Raw genomic sequence first — 20,597 nt, forward strand, 5'->3', positions numbered from 1 at the left:
TCCACAGATTGGAAAACTCACCTTGGTAAAGATGTCCATTCTCTCCAGACTGACACGCAGGCTCAAGTCCGTTCCTATCAAAATCCCAGTAAGACTTTTTATGGGCATAGACAAGACTATTCTAAAATTTATATAGAAAGGTAAAAGAACTGGAATAACTCAGTTTTGAAAAATGATAGTAAAATGGAAAGAATCAAATCAGTCTACCTGATTTGAAAACATATTACACAGCTACAGTAATCAAGACTGTGTTGTATTCACAGAGGAAGAGACACACGATCAAAAGAATTTTCCTAAAAAACAGAATTAGACCCACACGAATATACCCAACTGATTGTGAACAAAGGTTCAAAGGCAATTCAGTGGAGGGAGTATGTAACTTTTTCAGCAACTGACATGCATAGGTACAAAAAATAAAGGTCAGCCTCAACCTCACACCTTATGTAGACAAAAAACTCAAAATGTGAGACAGGCTTGAATGTAAAATGTAAAATCAGAAAGCTCTAGAAAAAAACACTGGAGAAAATCTTCAGGATCTAGGGCATAGGAAAGAGTTTTCAGGGGCGCCTGGATGGCTCAGTTGGTTAAGCATCTGCATTTGGCCCAGGTCATCATCCCAGAGTCCTGGGATGCAGCCCCATATCAGGCTCCCTGCTCAATGGGAAGTCCGCTTCTCCCTCTCCCTCTGCCCCTCCTCCTGTTCGTGCTCTCTCTAAAAAAACACGTTTTCAACATCAAGAACTAATGATGTAATGTATGGTGATTAACATAACAATAAAAAATTTTAAAAAGTTTTCAGACCTGAGCTGAAGATGAAAAATCCTTGCTCTGTGAAAGCCCCTGTTTATAAGACAGTGAAGAGCACCTACAGACTCACAAGCTCATGACATGTTCAACATTATTAGCCATCAGAGAAATGCAAATTAAAACCACAGTGAAATATCACTGCACACCTATCAGAATGTCAAAAACAAAAAACAGTGACACCACCAAACACAGGTGAGGATGTTGATTCACTAGATACACTGGCGGGGTGAGTGTGGAGTAGTACAGCCATTCTGGAAAAGAGTTGGGCAGTTTCAAAAAAAAAAAAGTTACACATACAACTACCACTCAATCTAGGGATTGCACTCCTGGGCATTTATTCCAGAGAAAGGAAAAGTTCTGTCCACACAAAACCCTGTACACAAATATTCATAGCAGCTTTATTTATAAGAGCAAAAAACTAGAATCAGCCCAGAAGTCCTTCAACAGACAAATGTTTAAACCAACTGTGGTACATCCACATCATAGAATACTACTCAGCAATAAGAAGGGGTGAACTATTTTTTTTAAGACTTTATTTATTTATTTATTTATTTGAGAGAGAGACAGACAGACAGAGATAGCAAGAGAGACCACGAGTGGGGAGGAGAGGGAGAAGCAGGCTCCCTGCTAAGCAAGGAGCCGATGCGGGGCTTGATCCCAGGACCCTGAGATCATGACCTTGGCCGAAGGCAACGGCTTAACTGACTGAGTCACCCAGGCACCCCAAAGAGGTGAACTATTAATATACAGAACAATTCAGATGATTCTCCAGAGAATTATGCTGAGCAAGGAAAGTTAATCCCTAAAGGCTACATGCTGTGTGATTCTATCCATATAACATTCTTAAAGTGACAAATTCTAGAACTGGAAGATAGATTGGTGGTTACTAGGAGTTAAGAGGAGGAGGGCAGGAGAAAAGTGAGCATGACTGTGAGGGTGGGATACTTGTAATGATGGAAATGGTCTGCAAAGTGACCATACCAACATCAATATCCTAGTTGTGATCTGCAAGACGTTACCATTGGGGGAAACTGGATAAAAGCTACAGGGGTCTTTCTGGTTTTCTTACAACCACATGCACATCTACAATTATCTCAAAACAAAAGGCTAATTTATTAAAATAATAAATAAATAAATAAATAAATAACTGAAATAGGAACCACCTTTCCAGTGTGTGAGTCAATGTATTTAATGCAGCACCTGTAGTTTCCCTAAACTAAAACCATGTCCCTAGCCGGGAGTGCCACAAGGCTCCCCTTGGAGTAATGGACTCAACGTGCATCATTTTCCTGGACGTGGTCTTCTTTGTACCAACCCCTTCTCCTTATGTATTCTTTTTTTTTAATTTTATTTTATTATGTTATGTTAATCACCATACATTACATCATTAGTTTTGGATGTAGTGTTCCATGATTCATTGTTTGCATATAACACCCAGTGCTCCACGCAGAATGTGCCCTCCTTAATACCCATCACCAGGCTAACCCATCCCCCCACCCCTCTCCCCTCTAGAACCCTGTTTGTTTCTCAGAGTCCATCGTCTCTCATGGATTGTCTCCCCCTCCGATTTCCCCCTCTTCATTTTTCCCTTCCTACTATCTTTTTCTTTTTTTTTCTTTTTTAACATATAATGTATTATTTGTTTCAGAGGTACAGGTCTGTCCTTATGTACTCTTATATTCGAAGGACATAGGACATTACTACCATATATGGAAAAGCTCCACCATGGCTATGAATACTGAGTGGTCATCATGAAACCACAGCTAAAGCAATGAAGGTCTGCAAAGACCGTGCTCACTTGGTTGCAAGCCAAAGCAGAGAAAAGGTTACCTCTTGATGTCTCAAACGGGCCCTGCAGAAACTCCCCGCCAGTGTGGCCATCCCAGGGCCACTCAGCCACCACTGCAGCACCACACCCAGAAGGGCCGCGTGGAATCCCTAGACTCCAGAGACAACACCTGCCTTTGAGTCTGCTGCTACTGACAAACTCTGTGACTTTGAATAAGCCACCCAACTTCTCCAAGCTGAGCGTTCCTGATATAAGAAGTGGGGCTCACGTCCACTTTTTCAAAAAATTGGAAACACAATAAATGTGATTGGTGTGTGCACAGCAGGTACTACACGTTAGGATTTTCCCTCTTAATCAAACAGAAGTCCCCCACCTCCCTTCTGCAAGCTTGGTTCTCTGCATACATGTTTACAATTTCTACCAGGAGAAAAGTCTCTGCCTGGTACCTGTTTGCCTCTTGTGGTGGCCTCATTTCCCATAGGTCACCACGAAGTGATCATGTGGATTCTTCTGGATGACCCCGATCACGTGGATTTCCTCCTCCGTGACCGTACCCCTTCCCCGACTTCTCAGCCGAAGTGCAAATGAGGAAGCCCATCTTCATCCCCTGGCTTCTCAGGGTCTTCCCACAGCCCCCAAGATGGCTGCAGAACCTCCACACTCGCTCTGACATTAGCCTTGTGGTCCAAAATGCCTGCTCTTATCTGGGGCAGTAGAATTAGGCACATTATTTTAAACTGGCCCTGACGTTGATTCTGCTTTTCCCAGCCACCCAATGCTATCATTTTTCTAGCTCGCATCCTGTCCCTCGCTGCATTTTGGCAGATAACATCTCTGGTTTCATTCTTACAGAAAGATTTGCTACGGGAACAGAGAAGCACATTACCTCTCAGAGCATGGCTCCATAGCTTATCTGACAGACCCTGCAGCTCTCAGCTATTTTGGACACTGGGAAGCCAAATATGTGTGTAAATACGTGGCCCAGGGTCCATGGTCCCTTGTAAATCTCATTGAAAAATGCTACCCTTGGGTGATCAGTACAAGTGCCATAAATAGGATCTGTATCAAATACCTTTTTAGAATCTACTGTACATTTAGTTTTGCAAACTCTTGGGCTAACATAACTAATATTTCTAAACAGTTCACACCTCCATTTTAATTAGGTCTATCATTGGAAAAAACTGCTTACAATGCCACAAATTTCCTATAGGTTGTTTTATGTTTAGTCAAACATGGATTGTGGACCTGGTTTCTGACAGCCATTATGAATTGCAGTAAATATTTTGACAAAAGCAACAGTGCTGTTAAGCACACAAGAGAATTACTGAACTGGGTCAGACCCAGTTTTACGTGGTATTTCTTTTTAACTGCATGCTTGAAGATAAATATATCATTAAGAACACAGGGTAAAAAAAAAAGTTTGGTTTTTTTTTTTTAGCTGGCTTCTTCTATATGCTTGTCTCATGGGACATGTTACATACCTTTATGAAGCGTGATGATTTTCAGCCAATGATGCTCCAACTCAAACACAAATGACCTGGCCAGAAACTGAGAAGATATCCATAGTTCCTGAAGAGACCTGTGGGCAGCCCCCTTCCCGAGGACAGAGGGGGCTCACACACCCTCCTCCCACTCCACGTAGGGAGTTTGCGACTCTTTGCTGAGAAGGTGTCTGAGGCATCTTCCACCATTCCCACTCTGCAGGCAGCATCTCAAAGCACAGAGAGATGCTCCCTGCATCTTAGAAAATAAAGCAAAAGAGGATGGCTCCCTCATTGCTTGGCCTTTGAGGCAACTCTGTATCTAACTGGGAAAAGCACCATTCTGAGCAGCACGGAGGAGACTCAAGCAGAGACGAAACCCGGGCTGGCTCAGAAATAGGAAGTACATTATTTTCTATACATTACTTAATGTCACAGTAGCAGCCCTTAGAAAACAGGAAGAGCTAGACACAGGGGAAAAAATAGAGCCACAGCTCGAGTCTGGTAATTGTGACTATTGATCTAACAACCATAAACAGAGCCTGCCCCCTGGAAATGAGGGTGTGCAGCCCCCTGCACCACAGGGGAGGTTTTTCTGGGCAGGTTGGTAAGAAGTAGAGTCAGTGTGGTCCCTTCCTGGCTGTGGGGTTGGAAAGAGCGTCTGCACAGCCTTCACATGCATACCTGGAGCTTCCCAAGGGCCCAGAACGAGCATTTCCACTGCAGGTGATATGGTGGGAGACCTCACAAGGATCTCTGGGGTGCTGTCCCCACTTACAACTTGAATAGTCTGTCCAACCTGGAACTGTTTCCATTCATTTTTATTTGTAACACATTGCAGTGAACTATTACCCCGACAAGTGCCGACGAGTGCATTTCAGGTGTCCCTTAAGTTGTGCACCCTGAGTCCCCCTCTCTCCCTACAACTTTGGAAGGACCAAACATGACAGCAATGGAGAGGGAAAAATACAGTTGTTCTAAGTGGTGGAGGCTGACAGCAAAATGGGGTACGCTACTGGAAAGAAGTGCATTCAAGAGAGAAACAGGGTTGACCAGATGCAACTCTGGACATGCGGACTGGGGGCACATCAACTCCTTTAGACCGGTGTCCCATTGCTCTGAATGTGCTAGTTTTTCACTGGGAGAGGGAGGCTTCCTTGCCCCACTTTGCCGTCAGTAATGTCCAGCTGGTCAAGTATCTAAGACTCATGTTCAGCTAGGTTGGGTTTGGGGGCAAACTTCATCTGGCTGAGTGATCTAGGCTTTGGAAGAACCAAATGATGCAGATTCACGTGGCTTCCACTCCCCGTCCCCCCAGCATCAGTGAGCAGGCACCTCACTGGCTGTGCCAGAGGCCACAGGGAGGATGCCATTGAAAATGGAAAAGTGACCGATGCAGAGCCAGCTTTGATGCAACCGGTCCATGTGCGTGAGACGGAACTCGGCTGGCATGTGTGGCATGGCCACACCTCAGAGTCCCCTCCTCAAGCCCCCCGGACATCCCCAGAACCCAGAAGCCAGGAGTAAATACCTGCCTGGCTCTGACACCGTCCGTTCTGATTTGCTGGTGCTTGCACCTCTTCCGTTGTTAAATACTGTCAGAAACACCCCTGGCCACAACAGACATACAAACAAAACTTTGCCAGAGCCCAGAGGAAGAAAGTTTCGGGAGACTTCCTGGAGAAAATGACAGATGAGCTGGGCACTGCCGGATGTGGAAAAGTTTGATGGCAGAAGTGGCAGCAAGAGGCAAGCTGGGAAGGCCGGAAAGTTCACGAAGGCCAGACTTCTACATGCTCCCCTGACTCAACAGGGAGAGGGCCATGGGCAGCCGTGGACAAGGGGGGCACGGGGGCTACTGGAAACACAAGCTGGCATGAGCCAACAGACACCCAAGCTCTCATGGTGAAGACAACGGCCTTGCCGGTCGTGGGGGGGAGGGCCCTGGCAGCTTGAGTGCTGTGGAAAAGGAGGGACCAAAGCAGAAAGGGGTGAGGCTCTCTGGGACACTGCCACCCCCACTCTCTGAGAGGCCTGGTCCAGAAGCTTGGCTAAGAAGGTCCTCAAGGACAAATTTGTCTCTATATCCTAAAAGGACTTTGATTTGCCTTTTTTCTCCAAAGTTACAGTTTGAAAACACTTCATTAAGATAAATTAGTGAAGAAGTTTCCTGTACAAGAGCTAAAACATTGATTAAAAAACAGTAACAGCAGGGGCGCCTGGGTGGCTCAGTCGTTAAGCGTCTGCCTTCAGCTCAGGTCGTGATCCCAGGGTTCTGGGATCGAGCCCCCGCGTCGGGCTCCCTGCTCCACGGGAGGCCTGCTTCTCCCTCTCCCACTCCCCCTGCTTGTGTTCCCTCTCTCGCTGTGTCTCTCTCTGTCAAATAAATAAATAGAAATCTTAAAAAAAAAAAAAAAAACAGTAACAGCAAAGAAAAAAAAAAACCTTGGAGTTGATTGAAAATAAATACATCGACAATGAACTGATAAACATCCAAACATCCATACAATGGACCATCATTAGGCAACAGAAAGGAAATGAAGTCCTGATACCTGCTATCACGTTCAGGACCCTTGAAAACGTTATGCTAAGTGAGAGAAGCCAGACACACAAGGCCCCATGTTGCGGGCTTCCACCTCTAGGAAATGTCCAGAACAGGCAACCCCACAGAGACAGAAAGTGGATTTGTGGCCGCCACGGATTGGGAAAGGAGGAGGGGGGGACTGCTAATGGGTACAAGGTTTATTTGGGGGTGCTCAAAATGTTCTGGAACTAGATCATAGTGGTGACTGCACAAATGTGTGATTATGTTAAAAAACACTCAATTGTACACTTCAGAGGATAGATTTCATGGTGCGCGACTCATACCTCGATGTAATAATAATCAGTCCCCAGCCAAGTTCTTGAGCGCCAGAACATAACTCTCCAGAGCGGGTACAACAGACAGCCCATGAGCTCAGCATTGGCAATAGTCACCAAAAAAAGAAAAGAAACATAATTTCCAAAGAATGGTGAACTTCCTTTCTCCAGCCTTTTTTTCACCAAGGAAACAAATAGAAAAGATCTATCACTCCCTTGCCGGGAGCTAGTTTCATCTGGCAACACCGCAGTCTCCCATGGCTGTTCTTGCGACAAAGCGAGCTTGTGCAGGTACAGGCAGCGACAGCAGAAATAGGAGGAGACGCCAGGCGCCCCAGGGTCCCAGTGAGACCGGGCCGAAGAATCACACACACACACACACACACACTCCTGCTGAATCTCACACACACACACACACACACACACACACCTGCTGAGAAGCCGCGGAAGAATCACACACACACTCCTGCTGAGAAGCCACAGAAGAATCACACACACACACTCCTGCTGAGAAGCCACAGAAGAATCACACACACACACACTCTCTCTCTCTCCCCCCCTCCTGCTGAGAAGCCACAGCCAGGAGCAGAATGAGCCCCTGCCTCTGGGGTTCGGCCTCGGGACCTTCCCCAGTCCCCGAGTGTGCCGTTCGGGGGCAGAAAGAGGAAGGGAGAGGCACTGGCTGGGGGCTGGTCCGGCCACCACCCCTGCAAGCAGGGCACAAAGAAGTCATTCCCGCTGCCTCCCAAGTCAAGTCAATAGCAGCTGCCAGACCGGTCCCCAAGTGCTGTCCCTCTCCCCACGTCCTCCCACCTGCCTTTCCAGCCCCACCTCTGGTGGCCCTCTTCAAAGCACTGGAAGGACCCAGAACTGTGCCCACCTAGCACAGTGTCACAGTCCCAAAAGTATGCACCAAATCAATGAATGTTTGTTTGTTTTTTTGAACACAGTACGTGAAGAACCAAGGCCACACAAGGCCGAGCAAGACAGATACCACCCCCTCCTCTCTGCAGAATCTCCCAAGATGGACATGCACGGCCCATCTCCTGCTCTGTACGTGCAGCCCTTCTCCAGCCGCATGCCCCATGTGTCGCCAGCGCAGCCTCCCTGCCAGGCCTTCACGCACGCCCTGCCGTACAGCCCGCGCAGTGCTGGGCACAGAGGCAGCCCTCCGGCAGCGTCTGCTGAGTGACGAGCCCTGTCAAATCCCTCGCTCTCTGGGCCAAAGGCAGACCTCGCACCAAGAGCCTTACAAACGTACAAACCAGGCGGAACCCTCCTGACACGGGAAGCCTGAGGCTGACCTCTCCGGGGGCAGGGGTCACAGCGGCACAGGCAGCTCTGGGGCTCTACAACGAGTCACCTTGGGGACACGCGCACTCGGATTTGCATTCAAGTCCGGTCGTCTGGGAGGTCAGCTCCCCTCCGCATCCTCCACACACTGTCCTCACTGTCAGAAGAGGTTTGTAATCACAACCCATGTAGGCTGGGAAATGAGGTGCACCTGTCAAGCCCCTTCAGAAAGGAGCACTCCACAGATGTGTGACCTCGTGCTGATGGCTGCAGTTCTCATTTCTGTGCAGATAGAAAAGGGCCCCCCTCCCCGAAGGGTAACTGCGTGAGTGCCCCATGCAATTATCTGTCTGCACGTCCTTGGGGCCACTTAAACAATGTTTTTATTTAAAACATGATGCATCCAGCCAGTTTTTGATTATCCATGGTAATGGGGGTCAAGGATCAGCTGAATAATTGAAATGGAAACTTGATTCCCACGGAGAGTTTCCCTCTCCCCCACCTCCTTCCTTCCTTCCGCAGGGGAGAGAGGCGCTGTGGGACTGTGGAAGGGGCGCTGGGCTGGAGGCCGCATCCAGGCCCTGGCCAGGACTTTGTGACTTGCTTACTGGGGGGCGTGGAACAACGCCCTTCCCTTCAGGGGGGCTGCGACGGGAAGGGGCTGGACTGCAGCGTGCCTCAGCACCAAGCTGTAGGGCACCTTTATTTATAGGTACAACACATTTCTTCAAATTGACTTGCTTTTACCACTTAATGTGTTGCAAACAGTATCATTACTATAATAATAATACTCCTAATGGACATGGGCCTCATCTATTTTTGTGATGTCCATTAAAATAACTCCCTAAGCATTATGCTTTCTTAAAAGGGTCTTTCTCAAAAGATACCAGGCAGAACTTCACTGAGATGACGTCCTCATGACTCACAGGACAGCTTCCCCCAAACGGCCCTGCTCCCCTCTCCCTGCGCAACAGAGCTCCCCCTTTCCTGACCCTTTCCGGAACAGCTCCCATCGGGCCGACAGAGATGGCTCCATCAAGCTGTCTCCCGCCTCGCACCGGCTGTGATTGCGGCGTCGGGGGAAAGGTACAAAGCCTCCCGGGGCCCATTACCCCCGATGTTCTCCTGCCGTAATTGCCAGCTGCCGTTCATTTCCCCAAACCATCGCCCCTGGCTGCCTGAGTGACAGCCGAAAAGCAAGGGTTAGGCAGGGCGTTTTGTTTCCCTACAAATTGTATCCCTGTGGAGGAAGACGTGATGTGGCTCTTGAGCACTTGGCTATCAGACTTTTAATCACAGTGTAAAAATGAAATCACTTCCAGCACCTGAAGGGATTTTGCTGGCGTCACCCACTGTTTCTGTAGATTAATATTTTAGAGCAGAAAGAAAAAGCCATACATTTCAACTGTAACAAGAAAAACTGGTTTCTCCCCCCACCCCCCAACACTTCCAAAAGTTTCTTATGTAAGGCCTTTTTTTTCGTTTTTATTTTTTTAAAGGGAAGAGTTCACTGGTCCAGATGGGGAACAAAATGGCAGGGTTAAGACCCCACCACACCCCACCACTTGGAAAACTGGCTAATCAGTGTCTTTTGGATGTATTTACAAAAACAATGTTTAAACATTTCGATAAACAGATTAAAACACAGATTTGTATATTAGCCTCTGCCAGCTGCCTTTCCAAGCCGAGAATCCTTTTATCCTTATGAGACCAAATGATGATTGTTCCTCGAATCCAAGGCCTGGCCTGAGAGATCCTGGACCTTCCTGGAGATTTGGTTTTCTCTTCCTCTTGGTGGCCTCTGATCTATTTCTGACTGTCCTATCCTCTGGGTGTGTTTTTACTGTAAGTTCCCCCGAAGCCTTTTTGGAAGGAAGTAGAGCTCGAGTTGTAAGCCACCCAATTTCCCTCCAAAGCCAGAGTCCAGAGTCCCATCCACATCCAGAGGGAAGGGGTGGCGTGACCTCAATGTCATGCTTCCAGCAGCACAAAGACCTCCAGCTCCCAGCAGGAGGACTTGCATTTAAGTGCTGGCAATTTCAGGAGCTTTGGCTAAGCACCAGGGAAAACATACACCTCATCCACACCTTCCTCGGACTGCCCATCATTTCCTACCCCCAGGAGAGCTTTTTTAGCACATCTCTCAAGACCAGGCTCTGAAGATGAAGTCTCCCAATGTGAGAGAATTCGCCCCCTCACTCAGTGTCCCCAGCCCACCTCTTAGCATGCCCAGTGGATGAGGGCTCCCGGAATTTAGAGATAAAGCTACTTCAAGGATCATGTAACCCAGCAATGTCAAGTGCAGGTGCACCAGTCCCCTCCCCTCCTGGCACCCATGGCTACTTGGTCATGGCACTCTTCCCCACAGAGCTACGCATCGGAAGCCTCTTTATCTGGACCTCTACAAAACCATCTACCATGAGATCTGTACTAAAACCAATCGACCACGTCCTCATTGTAAAGGTCACAGAAGGGGGACCAGAACCCACCTCTCACCAGAGCCCACACCATTCCCTGCAACACCAAACTCTGGCTGCCACTATTTTTGTCGTGGTGTTACCTGCACATATGTGCAGATGCAGACACATGTCCAGGTACGTGTGCCCAGCCTTGTTTGTTTTCCTGACCTGCCTGTTCTGGCTTTGTCCAATCTGTCCTTTCACTTCCCACTGCCTTGAGAGGATCACAATAACTGGGGAGAAGATAAGGGCAAAGTCCAAATAGGTAGATACTAACCCCAAAAAAGCAATGAAAGAAAGAAGACATTACCCCTCCCAGGTGTCTGGGACTTTGCATTCAACAGGTATATATTCACCAAATACTGCTTGAGTACCAACCAGTTTCCAAACTCTAGGTCAAAGGATCAGGGGAGAGTAAGACAGATAAAGTCCTTGCCTTCACGAGGCTGACATTCTAGTGAGAGACATCATCATAACTACAAAAACACATCAATGAGTGGAGTAATCTCAGACAGAAATGAGTGTGATGAAGGCAGAAAACTGGAGTGGTTTGATGAGGGATGAGGGAAAGGGAAGAAGGAGCATGCCTGGGAAGAGACCTGAAATAGAAAAAAGATTCACCCATGAGGAAACATGAGGGCACTATGTGCAAATGCCCTGAGGCAAGCACTCCTGTGGCAGGTTAAGACGAGCAGAAGGCTAAGGGCATTCTGGGTAATAGCAAAGAGGAGAGAGCTGGGAGACAGGCCAGAGGGCAGGCAGACGAAAGATGGTGCAGAGCTTTTTAGGCCACAGGAGAAATGTTATTCTAAGAAGCATCAGACAATGCGTGGAGGTGAGGAGAGCAATTGAGAGAAACAACAGGGTCAGAACAAAAGAAGGAACTTTTCAGAGTCTACATGAGAGAAAGTGAATGTAAGGAGAAAGAACAAATTTGCAAGGGCTGCTGTGGATCATGCTTCTACCTCCCAGGGCTGAAAAAATCCAAGCAAAAAAGCATGCATTATCAAATCGCTTATTGTTTTCTGCCCTGGATCTGGTGCTCATAAAGCTGCTCTGAGACCACATAGGTGCCCATTCTAAGGGGGTTAGCCAAGCCTCCTGTGGGATTTACCAACAGGTGTGACTATGCGCGTGTGCATCTTTGGAGAAGTCCCCACTGTGGATGCATGTTTCCCTGTCCCTGCGTGGGAAGAATGGGCCCGGGCTGTTTAAATGTTCCTTCCTCTCTCAGGCATGACCCAACTGGCTTTGGCTGAGGGGACCTCCCCCACTTCCAGGGTCCCGTGGCAGCAGGCATATCCTTCCTCACGCACTCAGCGCCGTGTGCCGTACTGATCAGTTTACACATCACTTTCTCTCACTAAACGAGGCACTCCTTGACAAAAGTTTAACTTTCTTAGCCTAGCCCCAAGTAGCTGCTTGGTGAGCAACTGCTGAGAACAGGGGAAAGCCAATGCTGCCCGGGGCTTTTTCAAAGGAGTTCGCTGCAGCACAAAGCGGCAGGGCAGGACGTCCCTCTCTGAGGCTGTGCTGGCCCAGGCATCTTCCCACAGAGTCCCTGTCCCTCAGCAGGGACACCCCACCTTTGACCTGCCCTTCACAGGGTGCGCTGGTGGACCCTCGGGACCATCAAACATGTCCGTCCAGCCTCCCAATCAGGTCTTGGCAACTGGGAGACCCAAGCTGTCTGGGTAGCGTCCAGCACAATTAAGCTCTTCACCTTGTGGGCCCCTCTCAGTGAAGCAATCTGCTCCTTCTGCCAAGCCTTCTGCTCCCCAGGAAGTCCAGCCCGTGCAGATGTGCCTGGCCTAGTGAAGAGAGCCAAACAGAAATCAGCCCTGACCTCCTCCAAAGTCAGCCAATGGGTCTGGAGCATGCTTAATATCTTGTAGACTCCTTCCTGTTCTCCTTGGGTCCAGTTGCACAGAATTTGGCTCAGAGGGGAAGAACTCGGAGTGTGGGGGCTAGCAGCCAAAGCACGTGTTCTCCTAAGGAAGGTGGTAAGGAGACCAAGGGACTCCTGAACTCAGGAACAGGATCTGCATGACACGCTGCTCCAGGTGCTAAGCTGTGAGCCACTCAGCAGGTTGGGGATGACACTGGTGGCCAAGCAGGATTTTGGTCAGACTGTCTGGCCACAATCGGTGAAAGCTATTCCCTACCTTCATCCTGGCCCCTCACAGATCCACTCCCCACTCCACAGCCAGAGGGACGGTTCCCAAAAACACAATTACGTCCACCACCTCATGCTGGTGACAATCCCTTGGTGCCCATCGCTCTTGGAGCTCAGCGATCTGCTCTGTCTGCATTATCCACGAGCACCAGCCTCTGCCACCTCCCTAGTTCCTCCCCAAACCTCTCATCTTATTTCTGCATCCCAGCCACACTGGCCATGTAGCTCCTCACGCTCCAGCCTATGTCACTGCCCCCACTAACCCTTCAGCTCTCAGCCAGTTCCCAGCTCCTGAGGGGGAGCCTGCTGCGACGCCCACTCCCTGACCAAGCCAGACCCCCGCACTTACCACAGTTCTCACGAAACGTTACATGTGTCAGGACTTGCTAAATGACACAAACCCCACAGGCCAGGGACCCTTCTGCTTTGTCACCAGCTCCAAGTGACAACCAACTCTGTTGCCCTGCATGAGTGAGTAAGTGGACGAATCGTCCACCCAAACTGGACAGCTCAGACCATCCCCCCAACCCCCGCACTCCTGCTTATGCTACTCCCTCAGCCTGGACCTCCCACAGCTTACTGTTCATCAAGATAGATCCAAATGCTGCCTCCCCAACAATGGCCTTGGGGTCCCCCCAGCTGGAAGCAGTCCCCTCAGCAGCACATTTTCTGCAGCACTTTGGGGTATATCTTTACCCACCTCCCACTGTAGTGAATTTAGCTTGGTTTCCTGAGTTCTAGGACCTTCAAAGGTGAGAGCCACACATTTCATATTGCTGTGCCCCTTGTGGCACCTGGGGTAGCACCGGCAATGACTCATAACAGAAGAAACTTATTGGATGATAGGCCAGCCACGCCTCCGATCTGTGGCGTGAGGTAGGCAGCCATCATGCACACGATTTCACAGAAGAGGAAAAGGATGCTCACACAGGTGAGGCAGCTTTACCGAAACACTCAGCCAGGCATCAGCGAAGACACCCTTTAGACTCAGGCTACCAGCCCCACCAGCATGCGTAGTCCTGAAAACAAGCTCCCTTGCTCAGCCTGAATGCCCTCGCTCAACAAGAGACGGGCAAGAGGCAACCCACTCCTGATCAATGTCCCCTGTGCTCAGAGCCCGTCTTGGAGAACGTCTCCCAGCATGAGGGTTTCAGCTAGCACCAACGTCTGAGGCCAGCCCTACTGACACTGACAGCACCAATCCCAAACCATCTCAGTTCTACTGGTGCAAATCTCCATCAAGAACTTTTCAAGACAGTGCTCCCTCTTCAAAGAGCCCATGCCCAGGATCGAGGTGTGGATTCTGTCTTGTATTCAGCGGGCAGTGATTCACCCACCGGGCAGCAGAGTGAGGGAGCTGGTGGCACCTGGGGGTGAGCTCGGCTGGGTGTCTCGCTGGTCGGGGGCAATTTATTTTACCTCCCAAAGCCTCTGTGTATCCATCTGTCTGTCAAGCAGGGACAATCACCACACAGGCACTTCGGGAAAATGAGGTACAAGGTGCTCACCAGAGGACAGGTAGACCTCCAACCCTCAGCAAACATCAACAGTAACATCGCTGTTAAGAATGTTCTCATCAGTCATCTCTGGGGCTGGCCATCTCAGGAGGAGGATGCCCAGGGAAAGGAGCTGACTCCTGCCTCAGGAGAGGTCATCCCAGGAGACAGGAGCCATGCGGCTTGCCGGGCGTGCACAGCTCGAGGTGGCAAGTCACGCACATGTCAACATGCTCCCCCAGCCTCACGCGTCCACCTCCACGCCAGCCCCCTCGCATCCTCAGCTGTGCCGAGAGAGCACGTGTGTGCACTCACTCACGCACACACACGCCTCCTGTTCCAGCCCACGTGCACCCGGGAATGTGGACCTTGCCGGGGACCCAGCAGGGCTCAGCCGGGTACACCTGCCCTACCGGAAAGCCAGGGCAGCAGGGGCTGTGCTCACGGGGGTCCCATCAGGTAGGTGAGCCTGTGAGGGGGCCAAGTGTATTTGCATATAATTTGCATGTGTTGACACAGCCTTCCCATCTCTGCACAGAGCACTTCCAAGCTAACCTGTTATTACTGCTCCTCTGAAGCCCGGTTTTTCTCAGCATTCGTGCTGCTAACCACCCACTGCCAGAAAGTACTATACAGTGAGACAGGCCAAGAGCTGACTGTGAGTGCCGGGCAAGTCACGGCAGCCACCCTGGGCCTCAGTTTCTCCCCTGAACGACAAATAACAGCCTACACCTCCACCGGGCAGACCCAAGGAGATCTTCCTGCACAGAAAATGTTGGGCTGTGCCTGCAGCCAAGCACCTGTCAGAGCGCAGCAGGCTGCCTTACTGGTCTTGAGGGCCAGAAAGCAAGTCTGGGTGCGTAAGTTGGCCCAACACTCTGCCCAGATGCAGTTTCTGAGCCTCGAAGGGTGGGTTCCCTGTGCTATGGTTACTGATTGTAGCAAATACATAAAAATGAAGGATACCTAGTTAAATCTGACTGTTAGTATAAAGCATGTCCTGTGCAAATTTGGGACACATACCAAAAACGTATCTGTTGCATACCTGGAATTTTCACTTTAACTGGGGGTCCTGTATTTTATCTGACAACGCTACCTGGGACCCAAGGCTCACTGCCTTTCCTTGTTACTAATAGTCTGTTTTCTCACAGCTTTCACTTATACACAAAGAACACGGACTTTGTTTCCTAAGTCCAGCTTCCGATGTCGGACGGGGAGAGCAGAGGTTACGTGGGAAGTGAACTGAGAACTGCTGAGGGGAGAGGGTAAAGAGGGAGGGGAGGGACATGTGTTTCCTAATTTAGTTAAAAATCTAAAATCTGTTCCTCTTTGGTCTCTGTGAGGAGCCCGGTGGTTATCACTGTGAACGTGAGGCCACGTTTCCTGTGGCGAAGGGTACGTGTGTTTGCATCAACAGGGCCCGTTTCTAGGGCTCCTCTCAGGATATGAGGCCCATGGCAGGTCGCAGAGGAAGAGGGAGGGCCTATGGGCAGGGGCTGCTTGGGAGGGAGGCTCTGGCTCTGGGGGCTCCCTGGAGAGCCCCCACCCGCCATGGGACAAAAGCCTTCTCCCCCTAGCCCTTTGCCCAGCTTCCTCATTACACACCAGTGGACTGGGACCCTTTGCAGAGCACAGAGGTGATCACGTGTCCGATTCCTAATTTCTGCTCGGGGGTTGGCCTTAGCAGGAAGGGACAGGGCTCAGGGAGTCCCACCTTTCACTGGGAGTTGTCATCAAATGCAGAAGACTCGGGCATGAAATGTGCATGGAGAGCATCTGCTCTGTCCTCAGGGCATCACAGTCTGACCCTCCAATGGGCTAAGCTCAAGCTTTTCCAGCAGGGGCATCTGTTTTTCTAGAATGGGCAGAGCGCCACAGAAGTACCACCTAGTGACACTACCAGTAAGCATGTGCTGCATCTGGGGCTGGCGATTTTCTTTCAAGACTTTTTTTTTTTAGAGGAAAGTGTTATTTTATAGTAAGATCAATTGATATACTATGGAGTGCCATGCAAATTTTTCGTATTTTTAGATAAAACGCTAAAAATAAAATGTAAAACTTTCGGCTTCCTCCTTCTTCAAGCAGGGATGGAGAGCATGCCAACCTCACAGGCACAGGGCCACTGCAAGGACTGAATAAAGAAATGCAGGTAAAGCCTTTCCCTGGCACAGCACCAGGCAAGAGTAGGCCCTTCTCTAACTGGGACTCTGATTACCGCTGAGACGGGACTCAACGATTAAGATCTCTTCATCTGATCGTGTATGTGAGACCTCCCTGTGCATAAAGGAATCATGAAGCAATCAAAGAACTCTATAGGCTTTAGGCACAAGAGGAAGATTTCGTTTGATTTTCTAATGGCAGCCTCTGGTCAGGTCTCAAACAGGGCAAAAGTCTGAAAGCCACCTGCCTTGTCCGACATGCTAAGACGGGCACTAATCTTGTACATCTGCGGCCACAGACATGGCTGGCCTAAAAGGGGCCAGAGATCCTTATTACCAGTAGAGAGACCATTCACTGGCTCCCCCTTCATGACCTCTTGCCACGGCTGAAGGCAGGTGTTCCCAGCCCAAGACAATCCAACTGTGCCTGCTGAAGGTGACAGGCCAAAGGTGCCTGGGTGAAGGACGTGGTCAGAAGTGTTCAAGGAGCATGGTGTGGTCAAGAGGGCAGACACACATAACTGAGACTGGCAGGCTCAGGACCCTTGAATCAGCTCTCTGGGTGGATGGAATGGGTAGGGCCTCACGGCATGACACCCAAGGTCAGTGCCCTGCTTACTCATACCCTCTGACCCTTTTTCTCAAGAAGTTCTGAAACTCAGTGGTGGCACTGCTTCTTCAGGACTGAAAACAGATTTGGCCAGCTCATCTACATTCTGTTTCCCCACTCAACAGAGAGGCCAGCCATGTGCCCTGGGAACTCTCCCAGACTACTCTGAAGTGATTGTCCATGCTCCTGTCTTGGAAGGGCCAGCCAGAAGTGATTTGTAAACTAAAGGAAGACTATACATAGGCCTTGACAAACGGCACTGAACAATTAGCAGTGACTCAATCTGACTCCAGGACAGCAAGAGAATATTGTGAATAATGTACGAGAGTAGAAGGCATGTCTCTTCTCATTAGGGGCCAAGACGTATTCACGCTTTCTTACTGACCTAATAATTGTTGCAAATGTACAGAAACAGTTGTCCCAACAGCTCGACTACCTTTTGGCCTTCCACTTCTCCTTCCTGCCTCTTGCTCAAGCTGACAGCTATCCTTCTATCACCTCGGAAAGCTAGGTGCCACGCTCATGGTAACTCCTACATTTAAACTGCTCTTCAGATTTACAGCCTCAGCTCTGAAACATGAACAGGCTTTTTCAGGGTAATGAGCCTCACGCACTGTTTCAGCCAACATGCGATCAACCTAGCCCCATAATTAGTTCCTGCTAAAATATTACACTTTGTCTAAACTACATAGGAAGATGTTCCTGGGTTATGAAATCTACTTTGTCAAAATCAGTCTCGTTTGGAGATCAGGGGGGCCTCGCTCTTCTTCTTTGTGGTGGTAGAGTTGCCCCCAAAGCCATTTTTGTTTATCCAAGCCATGATCCAACATCTTTTTTTTTTTTTCCCAATTTCAGCTTGTGCAGCCTTTCCTTTTTGAAAAACAAAGCATAGCAATCACAATTCTCCCTTGGCCAGTGGCCAGACATCCAAAGCCTGGAGCCAGGAGATTAACGGATACACCCAGAGAGGGCAAGGTCAGAGAGCAGAACATTCTGGACACGTGTGTGTCAGAGACAGACTCATAGGACCAGAGAGCGGCTCTACATGAGGGTCGGCCCCTCCCAGTTTGAATGACATGCTAAGGCCCTTCCAAACCAGTGGATGAAACATGCCTGTGACACTAATTAATGCCAGGCAAAATGTAACAGCAGATCTTGGAAACTAAAAATAGACCTATTCCAACTGATTCATCCCCTGACTGCACAGAATTCGGAGGTTTTGTATCTGTTTCTCTTCTGTATGTACGTTAGATTATGGCCTCTTTTCTCTCCCTCCATCTTTGTTGTTCTTCTTTTATGTCTCTCCTTCTTGTTGAGAGGTTTAAACCTTCCAGAAGAGATGTCCCCACTTGGCTACCCTCCGACCCACAAACATGCTTAATAAGCAAGGAAATCATTTCTTTTCCTGGCTCACAGGGTTGGGAGCTATGTAATTTGTACTTAATATTTTCCATGCGGATGTTTCTGCCTGTTGCATCGCACACAGAACTCTATAGCTTCGTTTCCGATTACGGTCCCTTCTATTTTAAACTTTGTTGATTTCTACTGGGAAGGAAGCCTATTTCATACAGATTAGCTGGACAGCTGGGTCTGATTGCTTCTGATGACTGGGCTTGGGGCCACCGGGGAAACAGGTTTCCCAAAGCCCCTTGGATGGAGCCCCATTCCATACAGCCCCAAAAGAATGGGTCAGTGCTCACTTCAGGGAGGAAGGGTCAGCAGCCTTGGGTGGAAATCAACAGGTCAAGCCAAAGGCAGGATCAGACCTTATTCCACATCTCAGGCTTAGGAGGCTATGCTGGAAGGTGGAGGAGGGGCGATCAGAAGCCCCCTGATTCAAAAGCTCTCACAGGGACCTGAGTGGGGGCTTGTGTCAGAGATAACTACGTGTGCTTGGAAGGAAGCATCCATCATGCTTGCCTGATATAATCACTCGGGAGGCAACAGACAAGGCTCAATGATTAAGGTCCCTTCATCTGGCCTTGCATCCCAGACCTCCAGGTGCATAAAGAAATCACAAAGACCTCTCTCACCTTCATGTGCTCAGTCCACAGGCAGGTGGGGGCTGCCGCGCTCTCCCGAAAACCGGTGGCTCCGATGAGGCAGGAGTATTCTCCCTGCTCGTCCCATCTCTGCCTTTGCTTCTCTTTATGCCTTCTCTAGAGAAAACCGAGTGCTGGAAATTTAAAAAAAAAAAAAAAAAAAAAAATTGTGTGTGTGGAGGGTGGTGGGTGTCGGGGGTGCCGGGGCGGTGTGGGGTGGCAGAGGGACACGGGGGGGGTAGGTGTGCAGCCTGCCCTGGTGTGGGTTCGGGTTTAATGGCCGACGCTGGTGAGATGGTTTGCCTGCTGAAGCTCAGTGCCACTGCAGCTCCGTGTGTGGGCGGCGGCAGCTACACGGCTGGGTTTCAAACCATTACACTGAACATTTGCAAACAGATAAAAAAACAAAACCATCCGGTACAAATGGAAACTTCTGTTTTCCCTTCTCTTCCTGTATTCTGTCCCCCCGCACCTCTCCGCTCGGGTGCTGGAGGAGGCGGACGAAGGTGGGCACACGCTGGGCTCCCCTGGCCCCGTCTCTCGCAGCCACACCACCCACTCCCGTGGCCACCGACATGCCCAGGGGCGTCCGACCACTGAGACGCCACAGCTCTAGAGACGCCCAGATACTCGAGGAAGACTCTCTTCTCCAGGGTCTCGCTCGGAATCCAGCCACCGGCAGCCATCAAACCCACGGGCTCGGGGGCTTCCATATCTGGCCACCTCCCAACCCTCCTCGTCTCAAAGCTACCTGGGAACTGGCCGACGCAGGGTGACGAGACGCACTCCCCCAGCTGGGTGACCCTCTCCTCCCGGAATATCCTGTGAACGGCGACACGAGAGAGTCGCTGAAAAGAAAGAGGGTCCCATGGTCAAGTTACTCTGGTAACCGTTGTATCCAGTATCGCTCTCAGAGACTCACAGAGCACGGTAGCGGGTAAAGGCTCTGAGAAGTCCTGCGATTAAGAACCCCGTTTCTCTCATTTAACCCAGCATTTCCACAGCACGCAAGACCTCAGTCCACAGAGCGCCGTGGGCCTGAACAGCATCGCCATCCATCACACCACGCAGGCGCACGCAGGCCCCGCAGGTGCGCACGCACGCCGCGCACGCACACCCCGCACGCACGCCGCGCGCACGCACTCGTGTCCACCCCGTCCCGCCAAGGAACCTTGCCGGCAGTTGGCTACTGTAGTCGAGCACAGGAGGAAGTTGGCGGAGCGAGGTGCTGAGGGCGGCCGGGGCGGTGAGGACGCAGCAGCCAGGCACTCACACGACTGCCCCACGCGGTGAGTGCTGAGCCTGAGGTTGCGGTTCCGGTTCCGGCGGGACAGGGAACACGAGGGGTGCCGACGGCTCCCCGGGGCTGCGGACGCCCAGCCTGATGGGGCCCCTCCTGGCTCCTCCCTCCCAGAGGCGCAGCCTG

General features: G+C 50.1%; 1 protein-coding gene across 6 annotated transcripts in view; it reads right to left on the reverse strand.

Moving 5' to 3' along the window:
• ZNF831 (zinc finger protein 831) overlaps positions 1-20,222 on the reverse strand; it is a 108,517-nt gene extending 88,295 nt beyond the window's left edge. For 4 of the 6 annotated variants that reach the window (XR_003204677.2, XM_025853267.2, XM_025853263.2 and 1 more), the window contains exon 1: positions 4,078-4,462. The gene's annotated coding sequence lies outside the window, so the exon portion shown is untranslated. Of the gene's footprint in view, positions 1-21; positions 75-4,077; positions 4,463-19,162; positions 19,306-19,922 lie in introns of those variants that run through there. The other 2 variants (XM_073883987.1, XM_025853264.2) reach the window with 2 other exon arrangements.
• Positions 20,223-20,597: the final 375 nt, after the last annotated feature.

The sequence above is a fragment of the Callorhinus ursinus genome, unplaced genomic scaffold (assembly GCF_003265705.2).
Source record: "Callorhinus ursinus isolate GAN/ISIS: 27379988/994484 unplaced genomic scaffold, GSC_fseal_2.0 scaffold53, whole genome shotgun sequence".
NCBI classification, from domain to species: Eukaryota; Metazoa; Chordata; class Mammalia; order Carnivora; family Otariidae; genus Callorhinus; species Callorhinus ursinus.